This window comes from Salvia miltiorrhiza, unplaced genomic scaffold, assembly GCF_028751815.1.
Source record: "Salvia miltiorrhiza cultivar Shanhuang (shh) unplaced genomic scaffold, IMPLAD_Smil_shh original_scaffold_275_2, whole genome shotgun sequence".
Lineage (NCBI taxonomy): Eukaryota > Viridiplantae > Streptophyta > Magnoliopsida > Lamiales > Lamiaceae > Salvia > Salvia miltiorrhiza.
Window position 1 is genome coordinate 62,251 of NW_026651517.1, and position 17,540 is coordinate 79,790.

Consider the following 17,540-nt stretch of genomic DNA (forward strand, 5'->3'; position numbering starts at 1 on the left):
GGTCAAATCCATAGGCATGAGACATCTACTACTTATGTTGGTCATATTGTCTACGTAGAAAAACTTCAATAGATTTACAGTTTGTTGCTCGCTAGGTGTGCTTTGCAATGTGTGCTTAGTTTCCATATGGGTTTAAACATCTTGGAGTCCCTATATTTGCAGTTCGTGTAACAACATAGAAAGAACAACATTTTAGTCAATTTTTATTATTGGAAAAGTGTTGGGTCCTGGTGGGGTACTAAACTGGTGTATGGGGGGGAATACACCAGTTGGCTATTTTTATCGAAAACTGAAACTGATGTGAATAGTGAATGAAAGATCAGTTTAAGAAAAGGTTCAAGGCTGAGACTGATAATGAGTCAGTCAGTTAACTTCATTGTGAGGAACTGGTCGATAAACTGAAGTTCAAATATGGGTTCAGACTTTTCAGTTTTGAAATCAAAGTAGTATTAGATCTTACCGACTATCTTCAGACTTGTCAATTAGACTGATAACACTTAGGCGGAAGCGATTTTGAAATAGCCTTTAGTGAAATAGAGTATCAGTTTTTAAAGTTTGTTCTTTAGATTATCAATATTCAGTATATAGTAGAATTAGTTCACATGTATGAACTGAAAAATTGAAAGCAGTAAAGAACACAAGGATTTTTATGTGGTTCAGAATACTGATTCCTACTTCCACGGTCAATTGATCACACTGACAATCGACTAGGCTCGTGCTTACGGGTGCACAACAAACCTTCTACTGAAAAACTCTTTTCAGTGCCAACACTCTGGATTGGACTTCTCTTCCTTAGCTTACTAGTGCTAAGTAAACCACACGCTTAGCTTACGGGTGCTAAACAACCTTGTACTCAGAAAACCGTCTGGAACACTCTCTCAAACGCTCTTTTCTCTCTCTTGAAAAGGGGTTCCGAATTCCAACTGGGAATACTGAGAACATGCTCGCAGTAATCAATTTCTAGGTTAATAATTTTGAAAGTATATGCCTAATAAAACTAAGAGAATGTATGTTATCAGTTAGACTGATAGTTACAACGATGAGTATTCTTTTCTTCGATTCAAACTGATTAATGCGGTGAATTTGTTGGCTCTTAAGTTTGACAGAGTTTCAGCTTGTGCGTTGAATCGGTGAACAATGAGGTTGATCCTTGAGCTCTATTTATAGGCAGCGTCCTGAGAAAGATCCGTTGGAGGAGGTTTATCTTCAATTTTCAGCCGTTGTGACTTAGATTCAAATTTGAGCTTAGGTCCTCAGTCCCTAAACTGAAAGAAGTAGCATATTTTCTTTCGTAGGTGAGGGTGCTGCAGAATAAAGCATCACGAAAAGGGAAACTCCGCACTCCGAAGGACGATTCTGCAGATCTTCGTATTAAATGCAGTTGTACTTGGAGTCAGCTGCTTACTTTCCACGTGGCTTCTTTTGATACGAATAAAACACCCTTAAACTGAGAATCAGTTTGGGACAGAGAATAAGTCTGAGGTTTCAACTGATATTTTACTTCAGTATCAGTCTCTGCTTTATCCGACGTGGCATGTATCAGTGTTTTCCTAACACAGATACTTCAGTATTGACACGCACCCGTCGTGTGGTACGATCAAAATACTTGTGTATGCCCAAGACAGACATTAATACACGCTCCTACCTCTCACAACCAAAGACAAGTCTTAGTGGCAAGTATAGGGTCGAATCCCACAGGGAGTGAGGAACCACTTTGTTCTCCAACGACAAACTGAGGTGTCACAGGTCTCAATCTGTATACTCTGCACAAGAAACTAAATAAAGATCAATAATAACAAAGGGGTGAGGTTGTACGGTTAGGTCATAACTGTTGTCAACATTTGTTTCGGTCATAGGCATTCTGATGATCCGTCCATGATCCATATAAACTCAAGGCGTGGCCCAAAGACATTGGGGCGTTTCAAGAGGCTATACTTCACACTTAAGGATGGTTGAGTCCATTGTAGTCACTTGGTCCAAAGGTCATACAATCCCCGGTCACAATGCAGTGCTTCACTCCTCCTTAGATAGTAGTCATACCCGTTACTCACCAAGTATGACCCTCACCAACCTTCTCTCCCGAGGTCCCCAACTCTGAACTTTGATTGACACATGCCTCCTGGACACAACCATTTCCGACTTGTTAGCCGACCAGTCATAGACATGCTACGGCGCAGAAGCTACCTTCCTCGTTTGATAACCATGGCTTTATGCCTCGTCACAGTTGATGGATAATCTCTAGAGAAGCCCAAGACTGGGGAAGGACAGTGTATCCCATCAATCCTTTCCCCACCTTCCGGATCTACAACGCCTTTTGTTGACGCTGCTGAGCTACTCGGTCGTGGGTATACCGGTTGTCACGCCCTGGTATGCCCTGGCCTTTGCTTAACACGGACAACGTTTTACCGAACGGAGATCACCCGTTATGCCCCTACTGTCCATGGTTTGGCACAGATCCGTCTGGAACCACAAGACTCAACCGAAAGAACGAATGCCTCACGAATGTTTACATATTGACAACAATTATTTCCACCCCTTAAACCTCACCAAATGAACTACTCATACATAGCAGTAAACATAAATGCAAAATTAATTAAACACAACATATAACAAAAGGGAAATGCTTGAATTAAAGAAATAGTACCTAAGGCCACGAGCCTTAATCTTGTTCCATGCTTGAACTGAAAACGAAAATGATAAAATACTGGAAACGTAAATTATTTGGATGCCACAACTCGGCAGAATTTAGAGAAATAAACTATGTAAAACAAAAGTTCAATAGGCCAAGAGTTCTTCACGCAGCACATCTTCATCCTTTTATACTGCCATCTGGTGGAGGGCTAACCCTAGCTGCGCCAGCTTCATATCTTCACCGAGATCTTCTTTTCTTCTTTAGCGCAATCCTTGATTGATCCGATTGGAGATATCTTCCAGCTGCATGCTGTAGTCAACCTTCCCCCTTTTCCAGATTCTTCCAGCTCCTTCTTCGTTCTTCCGCATTCTTTCATCAAATCTTCGGGATCCACTTTCCTTATTCGACTTCGGTTGTCTGCTTCTCCTTGTAGTGGTCAGACGGATTGCTTCATTCGGTTTGACTCATACTAGGTGTGTTACTTCGGGTTCCCATACCCCAAGTTAGACTTGAGAGGTACTGCGCCTAAGCTCCATGCTGGTAAACATGACATTGCAATCTGGGCTTGGTAATACCCATTCCGACCACATTTCTTCTGTTTCTGCTCCACTGGATCTTCCTTCCTTGACAACAAGGTTTTCCCCCGGACGGACCTAAACTGACACAAACAAAGGAGAAAAATAAGGCCAAATGGCCCAAAAGTCGAAGATGCATCAAGTATACGTGTCATTCAGTATGAGTTAGCATTCTTGAGTCTCTTGCTCTTCAGTTTGACTGGAACTTCAGTCTCCAGTCTAAAGATCTTCAGTTCTTCGGCTCTTCAGTCTTCGGACTTCAGTTATTTGGCTCCTCAGTCTTCAGACTTCAGTTCTTCTGCTGATCTTCAGTCTTCAGACTTCGATCTTCAGTCTTCACCTATATCCTTTACTAGCTAAAAACATAGACTCTAACACTTGAGTGCAGAATTACTTTATTCTAGTGAAAATAAACTAAGTATTTTGGAATCATCAAAATAAGGCTAGGATATTTCTATTAATTTTCCATCAAATTAAAAAGGTTGGGTCTTTGTGTGGCAGGACGTCTCTGCTTGGTGAAATTCGTTGTTCACAGCACAATTGTGCACTCCAAGTTTATTTTTTACATACAAATTAACATTCAAATATTCCATCGAGATTGAAGAACTAAGCTCCCACATTTTGACTGTCGTATGGAAACATATATTCATAGAATGAATATATATATATATATATAGATATATTTATTTCTAATATATAATAATTCATTTATACACTCCTATTCAAAAATTAGATTATAAAAAAGAAAAGACATACTATGAAACTGAATAATGCTTGGCGAAGGTAACCTTAAAACATCTTCTAGATGATCAAGGAAGGTCGTCCCCTCTAACAAGTGGGACATATGAATTACCAAAACAAAAATACTACGGAAAAACTCCAAAAAAATTATTCTTAATAGAAAAATAAACAAAACAAATATACGTTATTATATATCTAGTCGTTTCCAGCCATAGGAACACCCCAATGCATGAGTCTTTGGCATGTTATACTAGTGGCCATCACCGCCACGGCTAGGACCTGCATACTTATGCTCATTTACCTCATTCTTATGTCCGATGCCTGGGCTTGGCCCACCCTTCCCACCAGCGGCCGAATACACAACATTTTGATTCTTAGTACGGTCTGTGTCGGCTGCAACGAATACGACCGAGCTCAACAACAGAAACAGAATCAACAAATCTGTCTTTTTCATTTTCATTGTCATTTTGTTTTTGGATAAAATTACTTTACAGATGAAGAAATGGAGAATCTGAAAAAACAAATTTAGTTGGAATGTTAAATTAATGACTTGTAGTTTGTGATTTAATCATATATATATATATATATATGTATGTATGTGTGTGTGTGTATAATTGCTTTATTGGTTATTGACTAAAAATAGAAATCTATAGTTTTTCGTACACCATCAAAAACTAATGTTCAAGAATTGATGGGAGAATTATTACATATATATGTATTATGTTTTAGGGGATATTAGTTATCGAGAATTTTAGCTTGATGTACAGTTAAAATATAATGGTCAAGAAATTGCGATAGAGAGTGTAAGTCGGTCACTATTTAAGTTTGTTTTCTATTTGATGAATTTTGTATTTAGGTATTTCTAATTTTTGGACGTTGCCTAGTCTTCCACTATTCTAAGAAATTTTCTGTTTAGGGGATATTAGTTATCGTGAGTTTTAGCTTGATGTACAATTAAAATATAATGGTCAAGAAATAGCGATAGAGAGCGTAAGTTGGTCACTATTTGAGTTTGTTTTCTATTTGTTGATGAATTTTGTATTTAGGTATTTCTAATTTTTGGACGTTGCCTAGTTTTCCACTATTCTAAGAAATTTTCTGTTTTGGCTAAACGAATTCAAATAAAAAAAAAATAGTATTTTACAAAAGTCCAAGGGCATAGCCACGAGAAACCAACACACCAATGTGAGGAAGGGATGAGAAAAACTTTTTAGAAATAGTGACCCTCCATTCAAGAATTAACATACACTAAGATATGTGGCTTTATTAAAAATTTAATTTGCGAGAAAAAATCCTAATGGGAAATGGTTTGGTGGTGGCCAGCTATGCATGACATCATTACTCGTTTGGTTTATTTGGATATACTACATCTTTTCTTTTCTTACAAGTTTGTATATTGACGGGTACTTTCTTCCCAGCCAATGTTTTTCCCATAATATTTTAACTAGTTGAAAACACTTTAACCTTTCAAGTAGCCTTTGCCGATCTTTTTTATCAGCAAACTTATTAATCAGTAGACTTCTCTTCGTGCACCAAGGAAACTTTTGTTGATTGGTTCCCCCTAGTGTTGCCAAGGGCCGACCGGAACCGGCGGTTCGACCCTGAACCGGCCCGCCGGTCAACGGTTCCGGCCCGGACCGTTGACCAACGGGCCGGTTCAGGGCCGAACCGCCAGTTATCCGGGCCGGTTAAGGTTCATAGGGTTGCCAACCCTGAACCGCCGGTCCGGCCCGCCGGTTCGGCCCTGAACCGCCGGGTCCGACCAATTTTTTTTTTTCTTTAATTTTATATTCAAATCCTTATAATTTTAACTAAATGTAGTTTCACTATTTATAGTGTACTACACATGGTAGAAAATCCTACATTTTTCAATGTGGGATAATGTAGCTTCACTATTTATAGTGTATTACAAATGTAGCTTCACTATTTATAGTGTATTACAAATGGTAGAGAATCCTACATTTTTCAATGTGGGATAATGTAGCTTCACTATCTATAATGTACTACGCATTATAAAGAATCCTACATTTTTCAATGTGGGATCACTCAACCTAACTTATAAATATATAACTTAAATTATCCCACATTGAAAAATGTAGGATTCTCTACAATGTGTAGTACACTATAAATAGTGAAGCTACACTAAGTTGAAATTATCCCACATTGAAAAATGTAGGATTCTCTACAAGGTGTAGTACACTATAAATAGATAACCTACATTTGATTAAAATTAAAATATTATTTAAGTTGAGTAATTTCAAAATTTTTCAAAAAAAAAAAAAAAACGAAAAAAGCCCGGAACCGCCGGTTTTCGGCCCTTGAACCGCCGGTTCTCGGCCCGGACCGGAACCGCCGGTTCAGGGTCAGAAAACCGGCCCTTTTAATATCATCCGGGCCGGTTCAGGTTCGCCGGATTCCGGACCCTGAACCGCCGGTTCGGGCCCGGAACCGGCGGTTCCTGAACCGGCGGCACCACTAGTTCCCCCTAGCAGATACATGTAAAGAGAAAAAGCATGTTTCTTTATGTGCTTGTGTTGACTTAGTGGTAAAGTGGTTAATGCCTAAGACTAAAGGTCTTGAATTCGAGTCCATCGTAGCGTAATCTTTAAATTTAATTATTATGCTAATTTATCAACAACAAAAAAAATGCTTCTAACAAGTGAGATGCAATCTAATTCCATCAGCTGACCACCATCATTAGAGGATTTTGGTATCTAATCAAAAAATAAGATTTTTCCCTACATGTATTCTAAGCTAATGAGAGAAAAGTTTCAAATGTCCATGATGGGAGAAATGTCCATGATTTTGGTATAAAATTATGTAACATTACAGTTTCAAATTGTAATCACACGGGTTCGATCCACGGTCAAGAGCATGCTTTTGTATAGGAGTTTTCCTAGAAGATATGGGGAGGTATTATTGTTGGTTGTAGACCGGCGTTCGTCTTTATGTGTAACACATTCGAACTCATGGCACTGATTTCTACAGTTAAGGAAATAAAAATTGTCCCTCACTAACATCAATTGCTTTTGGTGTAGCGGGAAACGCTTTCAGGTCTATCTTATGCAGTGAGAGTTTGTGCTCGCTACCAAGTTGATCCAAGGGATGCTCATCTAGAAGCTGCAGGCAAGAGAATTCTAAGATATCTGAGAGAAACCCCCAATGTAGAGATATGGTACCACCTGCTCACAATTTTAAGCTGACGGGAAATTCAGATGTTGATTTTGCAGATTGCTGAATTGATAGAAAGTCTACCTTACTATTTAGTAAGATGTCAATTTTTTGAAAGTAAGCTATTATCCTATTTTCAAATGAGCAGACATCAGTAGCTATCTCTATAACTGAAGCTGAATATACGATTGATGGTAGATGATACTCTCAAATTATATGGCTGAAGCAACGACTCAGAGATTATGAGTTTGAAATTGCTGAAGTACTAATGATGAAGCCGTAGTTCAAGCTTCGCGCAAATAAAACCTGTGCCCACAGCTACACTAGCTAGCAGTAAGTCGAATCCACATGAAACTGAGTGTAATCTCTCCTGCAAGGGTGTCACTAAAAAAGGGTTTTGTTTCTGGTTATTCTGGTCACAACAGTCTTGTGGACAAAACAGAGTATCGAACTAAACTGAAATTAAAAGTAGCTTGGTCAATAGATAAAACGATTATGACTTAGGTTCGAGTAACTAAAGATGAAGTTATCACTCGGTCATTGGTTCAAAGTTATTTACCACACTCGTATACCAATTGGTTATAGGCACAAGATAACTACGCCCCCAATTATCACGCGTCACGCATGCAACAGGCCTATGCCCAATCTATCCTTTCAATTTATAACTATAAAAGTTATCAGTTAATGGAATTAACTAGCCTGGTCAACAGACACTCCCTACGTTGGCCTCTCGCTTGAGAGTGTTATGCCCAAGATGCATGCAGATTTAGATAGATCTAATTTGACCCTTACATGGATTTTTCACCACTAGTCACGACTCCAACACCAGTTGTGATCTTTGGAGGTTGAAATTTCTTTCACTTTGTGCCCAAAGTTTACTTGTGGCCAAAGCACCCTAGTCAAAACTAGTGATCAGTTAATTAACCAAGTTACCCAAACCATATTTTAATCAAACCTAGTGTATCGGGAATATACTCGTGCAGTTATTATGCCTAATTAGACCTCTCGAGTTTTAAGTGTTCATGCTCAGTTTATCTTGCCCAAATCAGAATTTAAACTTAGTGTCACAGCCCGACCTAAGCTAGTGAATAGTTAAGTCGGGAAAAAGTGTGACTGAAAACAAAGTAAGAAAATGAAAAAGATAATATATCTCAATAAAAATCACTAACCTGCTTAAACGATAATTTACCAAATACTCCCTCCGTCCGCCAAGATTATGTAAAAATTACTATATTTGGCGTCCGCCAAGATTATGTCACTTTCCTTTTATGGCAATGGTCCCACCATCCTCTTTAATATTTTATCCTTACTAACACTCTTTATTTACAAAAAACTCACTCAAAATTCAATCTCAACCACACATCTCATAAAGTGGTGGGACCCTTTCTCCACTACATCAAAATCATCACCAATTTTATTAAATCCCGTGCCCAAGCAATTTTACATAATTTTGGCGGACGGAGGGAGTATTTGGTAATCATAAGCAATCTTTTCTTAAAACTCCTGAGCAGACAACTTACAATAATATAACGACAAGTTGTCTAAGTATCACGTGGCATAATCTCAAAGCTATTAGTTTGAAAACTTTGCAACACATCAATAAAGTAAAACGCACTAAGCGTTGCAGCGGAGTAACTTAAGTGGATTACATGTATGAAGACATGAAATCCTGAGCCTAATTTAGTACTTATATATCAAAAGCTTTGCTCTGCTGACATCCATCTGCATCACAGCTTAACCTGCACATTTAAAAAACATATGCAGGGCTGAGTACTAAAAAGGTACTCAATGGTCACATGCCGAAATAACTTTAAAGCTTGCTCTTAGAGCTATATATTGAACTTGCCATCTCAAGCATCACACAGGAGTTTTATTTAAATAACCTGTACACGCCAAAACTGTAAAACTTCTATATATATCATGTACTTCATATGCGTCTGCAGACATGCTTCTTTGTACTCTACCATATCTGCAATGATAACTGTGTGCCGAGAAGGTGGCCACCTTCTACGGTCACTGACCGGCCGATATGCTAAATCGGCTCACGGTCCTAGACCGGCCGATATGCTAAACCAGCTCACGGACCTAGACCGGCCGATACGCTAAACCGGCTCACGGTCCTAGGCCGGCCGATATGCTAGATCGGCTCACGGTCCCTTGTGTACACTAATCCTGTCTAACATTTGGATAGAACAGGATCCGAATTCGATTAACTTCTGGTGCCAGATAGGTATCATACATGCTCATAAAATTTTGGCAAGTCAATAACTTTAATATAACTTCATTCATGTAAACATCATGAAATAATGTGCACTTCAGATTTTGAGTTTAGAAAGCCCACCTGATCGTGGTCTGACGACATAAGTAACTCTGAACTAATGCTTTACTTCTTTTCCCTTGTATTTGACCTTCAGTATAAAAACTGACTAATAAATAATGAGGAAAATGATATGGACTGATTTAAAAGGATACTTATGTTGGTTTTAAGATGATAGCTCTATTGGGATTTATGGTATGAAGATTAGTTGCTATCCGGCAAATTTACCAATAAATACCAATATAAATAATTATTTACTTAGGGACAATATAAATCCCTTCTTTTCCTCTTCTTTAAAGAATCTAATTTCGAAATAATCTAATGTCTAATTTATGCATAATTACACTGGATAATAGCATAAATTAATCAATCAAACTAAATTTTAGTTAATAGCTAATAATCCCTCATATAAGATTAATTATTAAGCTCAAATTAATAAACTACTACTCAGTTCAATTAAATAAATTAGATTCATCTTCTAATTAACTATCAAGGGCCAACACAATTTATTATTACTAATCCCATTGAGATTAATAGGCCCAAGTACCAGCTTAAACCCAATTACTAGTTTGAGCCCAATTAACCATTTTCATATTTAAATAAATTAAAATTAATAACCTTCTTTAAAACATAAAACAAGTTAATCTCTCTCTGTTTTCTATTTCTTCCCCACGCAGACATCTCTCCCTCTCTTCGCTCCCTCTCTCGGCCGCCTCTCTCTCCCCCCTTCTCCGGCGAACGGCGCCGGTTTTCGCCGTCTCCGGCGCCGCGAGGCCGGCACCTCTCCTTCTCCCCCTTTCTTTCATTTCTTTCCCCCAAATTCTCAAGCTACAAACTACCTAGGGTTTTTAAGTTTCCCCATTTCAAATCTGCTCGTCCGGTGAACTCCAGTGAATAACGCCGTCTCCGTCGCTACTGCCGCTGCCTGAACGTTGCGCTGCCGTCCCTGCCTCAGGTATGCCTTTGCCCTTTCTCTGCTCTCCCTATCAATCTCCCTCTCTCGGTCTCTCTCTATTTCACTCTCTTTCTCCCTCGCTTAAACTCTTTCTTGCTGTCGGCAACCACCGCGGACCACCGTGGCAGCGCCAGCGGTCGCCGCCGCCACCAACCGCGCCTCCGCTGCGGTGGCTCGCGCCTGCTGCTGCCATTCCCCTCCTTCTTCACCTTATTTCCTTTTTCTTTTGTGCTCTTCAATCTATTTTCCAGTTTAACACCTCGTATTAATAAATCCCTAACTATTTCCTATTTCAGGAATCGACTAGCGTCGTTGCTTCGAGACCTCTCCGGCGAGCCAGCCCATCTACTGCTCAAGACTCTTATCTTTTTTACCATTCTTTTGTTATTAATCTGCTTTCTTATTCGAATACTGCAAAATTAAGGTTTTGATGGTGAAGCACAGTGTACTAATTAACTATGCTTATGTTTAATCTGGTGTGGCTATGTCCTTTCTGCTGTTCTTGATTGCTTTTTTTTTTATATATACAAGGAATTGATTGAAGAACATACGGAGATACAAACAGAGATACTACCTGCTTGGTTAAGTGAACTGCTGTGAGAGATTTTTGGACATGATTGGTGAACTGCTGTGACAGATTCTTGGAGATAATTGGTGAACTGAACCGAGTTGCAGGGTGAAGAAAAATGGCTGATCGTGAGAAGGAAAATACTTATACTATCTCTAAGGCGGTTTGGAAAATAGCTGAGTAATGAGTAGCCACGTGTTGTTTGAGCAGCCAATATACTTTGATAATCCAATTTGCACAATTGTACTAATAAGAGTAGGTTAATCTTAAAAGAGTTGAACTTGGGCCTCTTCTCAGATACCTACATAACCTTTGGCCCAAATACTAAAGTATTGGGCTTAACTCCACAAATTAAAATAATCACTTGCCCAAATAATATTAATAATATACAGTATACTGTAGTGAAAATGCCGGATGTTACACTTAGGGATTTTTGAAAATCATCAAATTGTTCGTTTAAATCCTTATCTTCCAAGATCTTAAACTGATATAGATGCTGTTTTACATACAATCTATTTGCAGTAGTCTTGGCCATGTAGAGAGAATTCAGTTTATTCCATACCTTGAGAGCCGTATCCTCCTTCGACACTTCACACAATACACGATCACTAAGGCATAAGATGATTGCGCTATGAGCTCTCTAATCCACCTCTTCACGACTCATTTTTGAGCCCTTCTCATCCTCCTCCTTTGGTTTCAGATCCGCCGATTTATCTTTGAGCGCATCACCGAGCCCTTGCTGGATAAGCAGGGCTTTCATCTTGATTTTCCATAAAGAAAAATCATTCTTTCCATTGAACTTCTCCGCTTCAAATCTTGTCGAAGACATCGCCGTGGATTAGCGATTCCCCACAAACGGCGCCAAATGTAAAACTAAACTCAAAATTTAAAACGAAGAAAAACAACTCCAAATCGAAGAAGACAAGAGTTACGTGGTTCAGCCCAAGAATGGCTTACGTCCATGGAGGGTGAGGAAATCTTATTACTGGTGCCGGAGACTTCGCCGGAGTTACAGTGTTACAGTGAGTAATCTCAAGAAACGCAACTCGAATTACAATAGCTAACACACTCCAATCTCTCAGCTGGAAACTCACGCAAAGTAATCTCTTTAGTTCTCTAACTAACTGAAGAAGAAAAGAAATAGTATTCTTAACTAATTCGTAAAACCCCTTTCTGCCAAAAACGACGTCGCTCGACATAAAGTGTAATGCGACTCATTTAAAACAGATTTAGCGACTTTGCAACTTAGTCCTTCAAGATCCTCCAGCTATTAGAACAACCCCAAAGCAAGCTTTGCAGTCACTACTTTACAACATGGATCAACCGGAGCCTTTCGGAAAGATGGGAATTATGGAGATGAACATAAATATTTTTATCTTTTTCTTTTTGGGATGAATGGTAAAAATAAATATACTTAAAATCATTCGCTCCAAGTTAAAATTTCAAGCACGAATAGTCTTGTGGTATAATATATTTGCAATTTTTTTTGTAAGGTTAATTAGATTTTTTTTGGATATTAAATACAAGAACTTTGGAGGTTTTTTGAAATTTGCATGCGACCTTTTTTTCTAATAGTAATACACTACCTTCGAATTTTTCTGATTTTACACACGATTTTAAATTTCTTCCAAATCATAGTTGTGTTGGCTTTAAAAATTTTCAACATAGCCCAACGACGATGGAAATAAAATGATACAGTATTGAAACACACCAAAACGTCGTTTATAACTAAATATAGGTTTCAATATTCAAGAAGCGTCTTCAGGTGCCATCGATGAACTCGACGAGGTCTTGAAAAACGCAACATCCCTTCAAGAAAATATGTCGTTGCGATATGAATTATTTTTCAACAAGCTCGACGTGTTATTGAATTTATCTCTCAATCTGGTCGTGAATCCTTTGTTGACCTCATCTTAAATTTCAAAAAACCTCCAAAGTTCGTGTATTTATAGAAAAATATCCCTTTTTTTTAATATTTTGAAGGTCATAACGTTTTTACAACTTGAACCAAAAATCTGATTATAATGCATTATTAACCGTATATTTCATTTAAAACATGTGATTTGTTGGCTTGGCCATGACTAATACTAAGCACATTAATGACCAACACAAAGGCCTTAAAACGATCATTTTCATTATTTTCCCTCTTCCTTAAATACTAAGATTATTACTAAGAATTCAAGATTCTTAGTAAGAATCTTATAATTATAACTTAAGAATGTTAATTTGATTAGTGATTCACTCATCAATCATCACTAATCCAAAATTATTACTAAGAATTCAAGATTCTTAGTAAGAATTCAAGATTCTTAGTAAGAATCTTATAATTATAACTTAAGAATGTTAATTTGATTAGTGATTCACTCATCAATCATCATTAATCCAAGATTATTACTAAGAATTCAAGATTCTTAGTAAGAATCTTATAATTATAACGTAAGAATGCTAATTTGATTAGTGATTCACTCATCAATCATCACTAATCCAAGATTATTACTAAGAATTCAAGATTCTTAATTAGTAAGAATCTTATAATTATAACTTAAGAATGTTAATTTGATTAGTGATTTACTCATCAATCATCACTAATCCAAGATTATTACTAAGAATTCAAGATTCTTAGTAAGAATCTTATAATTATAACTTAAGAATGTTAATTTGATTAGTGATTCACTCATCAATCATCACTAATCCAAGATTATTACTAAGAATTCAAGATTCTTAGTAAGAATCTTATAATTATAACTTAAGAATGTTAATTTGATTAGTGATTCACTCATCAATCATCACTAATAAAAAATTATTACTAAGAATTCAAGATTCTTAGTAAGAATCTTATAATTATAACTTAAGAATGTTAATTTGATTAGTGATTCACTCATCAATCATCATTAATCCAAGATTATTACTAAGAATTCAAGATTCTTAGTAAGAATCTTATAATTATAACTTAAGAATGTTAATTTGATTAGTGATTCACTCATCAATCATCATTAATCCAAGATTATTACTAAGAATTCAAGATTCTTAGTAAGAATCTTATAATTATAACTTAAGAATGTTAATTTGATTAGTGATTCACTCATCAATCATCACTGATCCAAGATTATTACTAAGAATTCAAGATTCTTAGTAAGAATCTTATAATTATAACTTAAGAATGTTAATTTGATTAGTGATTCACTCATCAATCAACACTAAGGTTATGAATGGTGTATAAACTAGATTGATAAAAAAAAAAAAATCAAAAATTAATAATAAATTAATTAATAAATATTATTCCGACATAAAAATAAGAACGGAAACGAGCCCAATCCGTAATTAACAACATTTTTTGTATATCATCTCGACATATTCTAAGGTTATGAATATATATGATATTGTATATTGAAGTAGACTTTAAATGAATTAATAGATACTATATATATCAATAATACGAGTGTTCTGTACTGGTGACCATTCGAAAAGAACTTCACGGTTAAGCGTGCTTGACTTAGAGCACAACTAAGATGGGTGACCGACTGGGAAGTTCGTCTAAATTATGCAATACTGTATAAATACCGAAATAAATTGTGGATATACAATAAAATAAATAAATAAATAAATAAAATAAATAAAATAAAAAAAATAAATTAAAAAATATTACCGAGGGCAAATGCCGTCGGTAATTACCGACGGCATTTTGCCCTCGGTAATATCGTGAACAACTCCGGCGTGTGCGCCACCACCGTCCGGTGGAAATTACCGACGGTGATCTCGCCGCCGCTAATTACCGACGGCAAACGCCGTCGGTAATTTTTCGGCAACTCTCCGCCGTTCAACGGCGGAAATGCCGGCGGCTTCGCCGCCGTTAATTGCCGGCGGCGGCCGATCGCCGTCGGTAATGGCGTTGCCGACGAACCGTTTAGCGACGGCGAGTTGCCGCCGGTAACACTATTTACCGGCGGCCGTCTTTTGTTACCGACGGCATTTCGCCGTCGGTAATCAACGATTTTTTTGTAGTGTCTCAAGCTTAACATATAAGTACAGATAATATCTAAGGACAGTGAATACACGCCAAATGAATTTTTAATTAATTTATAGTATAATATTTGCATTTCTCCCAAGCATTCACTAATTTGGGTAGTTTCATTTCCACATTCCTTAGAATGCAAGAGCATACAGTTCTTTTAAATGAATGAAGAAAGAAGAAGATCAATAGTGCATCTGTAAATCAACTAAAAAGCCAAGTGCGGGACAACATCTTCTAGGGTTCTCCTCGCAAGGCCAAAACTTTAGAAGAAAAAAAAAAATTAATAAAATAAAGAATGAAATTATATGTACAAGTCTCTAATGTCCAGCCCCAGGGCTGGGACCCGAATCCTTAACTCCTCCGAGCTGTTTAGCATCTGAGTACTTGTGTCCTTCACCGGGGCTCGGACCCGACTCCTTCACTCCTCCGAGCGTATACCCGTTCACCACCGTGTGTCCTTCTCCTGGACTCGGCCCTTCCTTCGCCACATCAGGCGAAAACACAGCGTTCAGACGACGTGCATCGCTCCCTATCACGATCAAGCTAACCACAAGACAGACGATCAAAATGTTTATTGCTTTGATTCCCATGGACTTCTGCATGATTGTTTTGAGGGAAAAAATTTAGAAGAGGGAGTGGATAGAGCAAATTATCAATTAGTTAATGATTTTTGCCTTTTGCGATGATGATCGATATTGTAAAGTTGATCGTGGGCAAAGTATTTATACTAGTGATTTATTGACTAGGAATGCATGGTGGCTGTTTTGATTTTCGCCATTCAAAATAATTAACGTCACATGTTAGAAGCGAATGATTTGGGAAGGTGCATGGGAGGTTCATGGAGTCTTGAAAATTGAACAAGGTAAGAGTCTAAATTGGGTACGTAGCATTTGAATTGTTGAGTTTTATTTTCCTAGGCTGCATGGTGTAGTGGCGAATACTCAATTCATCTTATTTCAGTTTCAATTTCAGGGACCACGACCACTTATTCATGTCTTTGAATTCAAACTTTTTCGTTTTTAAATTTAAAACGTCTGCATGCGGCTGCACACATGAGATCTTTTATCTCACTTTTGATGTTTTATTTCTAGTCCATTTTTCTTCAATTTTAGTTTATTATATTTTACAATATATTAAATATAATTTACTAATTTAATTAGGATTTATGATTATTTTGAATATTAGTTAAAAAATTATGATTAATTATTAAAGTTAAGTAATAAGTATTAATTAGGGCTCAATATAATTTTTTTATTGATAACAAATAGTTATGAAATAGTGAAATATGATGAGATATATAGGATAAATGATCTAATCTGACGTCTGCGCGCATGCTTGTTTATGTTGAATATGTTTGGGTTTCTTGCCGGTCAATTTTCCACGTGTGTAATTGCTGCCTAATTCGCGACATAGGAGTATTAGACAATATTTTCATGGACTTTCCTCTGTTTTCGTATTATTACGATGCTATCGTTTATACTTTGTTTCTCTTAATTTTGTTAGATCAAGTCATAACGTGCTCTGAAAGTACGTCTCACGTTTATTCTTTTTCTTAATACGTATGTACCAAAGTACTAGAATAAATATAAGTCTTTAAAACAAAAAAAAAAAGATAACGCTAACGAGAGTTAAACGTGAGCGGTGCTCACATGAAGTATGTAATAAAAAAGATATCATTTACGAGAGCTAAAATAATTTTTTTGCTACCTATGAGATTCAAACTCTTGATCATGAATTTATCCAACAAGGTGATGAATCAACCGTTGATCTTGATGATCGGGTGTATCGTACAATCGGATTGATCCGCACCCAAAATAGGTATTATTTATAGGGTTAATGGCGTGTAAATTACCAAACTATTTCCAAATTCTGGTCTAAATGCTGAAATTCAAAGTGTATCATACAAATTCCTACACTATTGATTTGATCTGATTCGGGTACTCCGGCCAATTTTCGGCAAGGGTATTTTTGGTATTTTGCACACGTGTCTATTTAATGTTGCGCTGAAACCATGTTGGCGTCCATGTGGCATCCAACTGGATCCCAGCACACCAAGTCCAGGCAAATTAATGTTGCGCTGGCAAATTAATGTCGACTGGATCCCCTTTCTTCTTCAACATCACACACACTCACACACAACACCCACTCCCTCTCCCTTCTCATCCAGCGGCACTAGCCGATAGGGCTGTAAACAAACCAAGCCGCTCGCGAACTATTCGGAGCTCGGCTCGAAAAAAGCTCGTTCAAGTTCGTTTAGAGAAGCTCGTAAAATAAACAAACCAAACTTGAGCTTAGTAGTATTCGGCTCGTTAGCTCGTGAACATGTTCGTCAAGTGATTCAGTTTGAAAAATATAAATTATTAGTAGACACAACTTATATTTATTCATTAAAATTAATAATAATTGTATTAAATCACTAATTAATTTTGTTTGTTATAAGAAAATAATTAATATATTCATTATTTTAAATAAAATAATTTATTTTTAAAATAAAATAATCAATATTTTGAATATAAATATAAATTTAGAAAGTTTGTATAGGCTCGATTAGGCTCGTGAGCCGCTCGCG

The 17,540-nt window shown here is 37.1% G+C and overlaps 1 long non-coding RNA gene across 2 annotated transcripts; it reads left to right on the plus strand.

Annotated features, from left to right (window-relative positions):
- Positions 1-9,962: 9,962 nt before the first annotated feature.
- On the plus strand, positions 9,963-11,239 carry LOC131003855 (uncharacterized). 2 transcript variants are annotated; one of them, XR_009094820.1, is made up of 3 exons: positions 10,064-10,391; positions 10,688-10,815; positions 10,923-11,239. It is a non-coding gene; the product is annotated as an uncharacterized LOC131003855 (long non-coding RNA). The 2 variants fall into 2 exon arrangements; XR_009094819.1 differs by having other exon boundaries at positions 9,963-10,391; positions 10,688-11,239.
- The last annotated feature ends 6,301 nt before the right edge of the window (positions 11,240-17,540 follow it).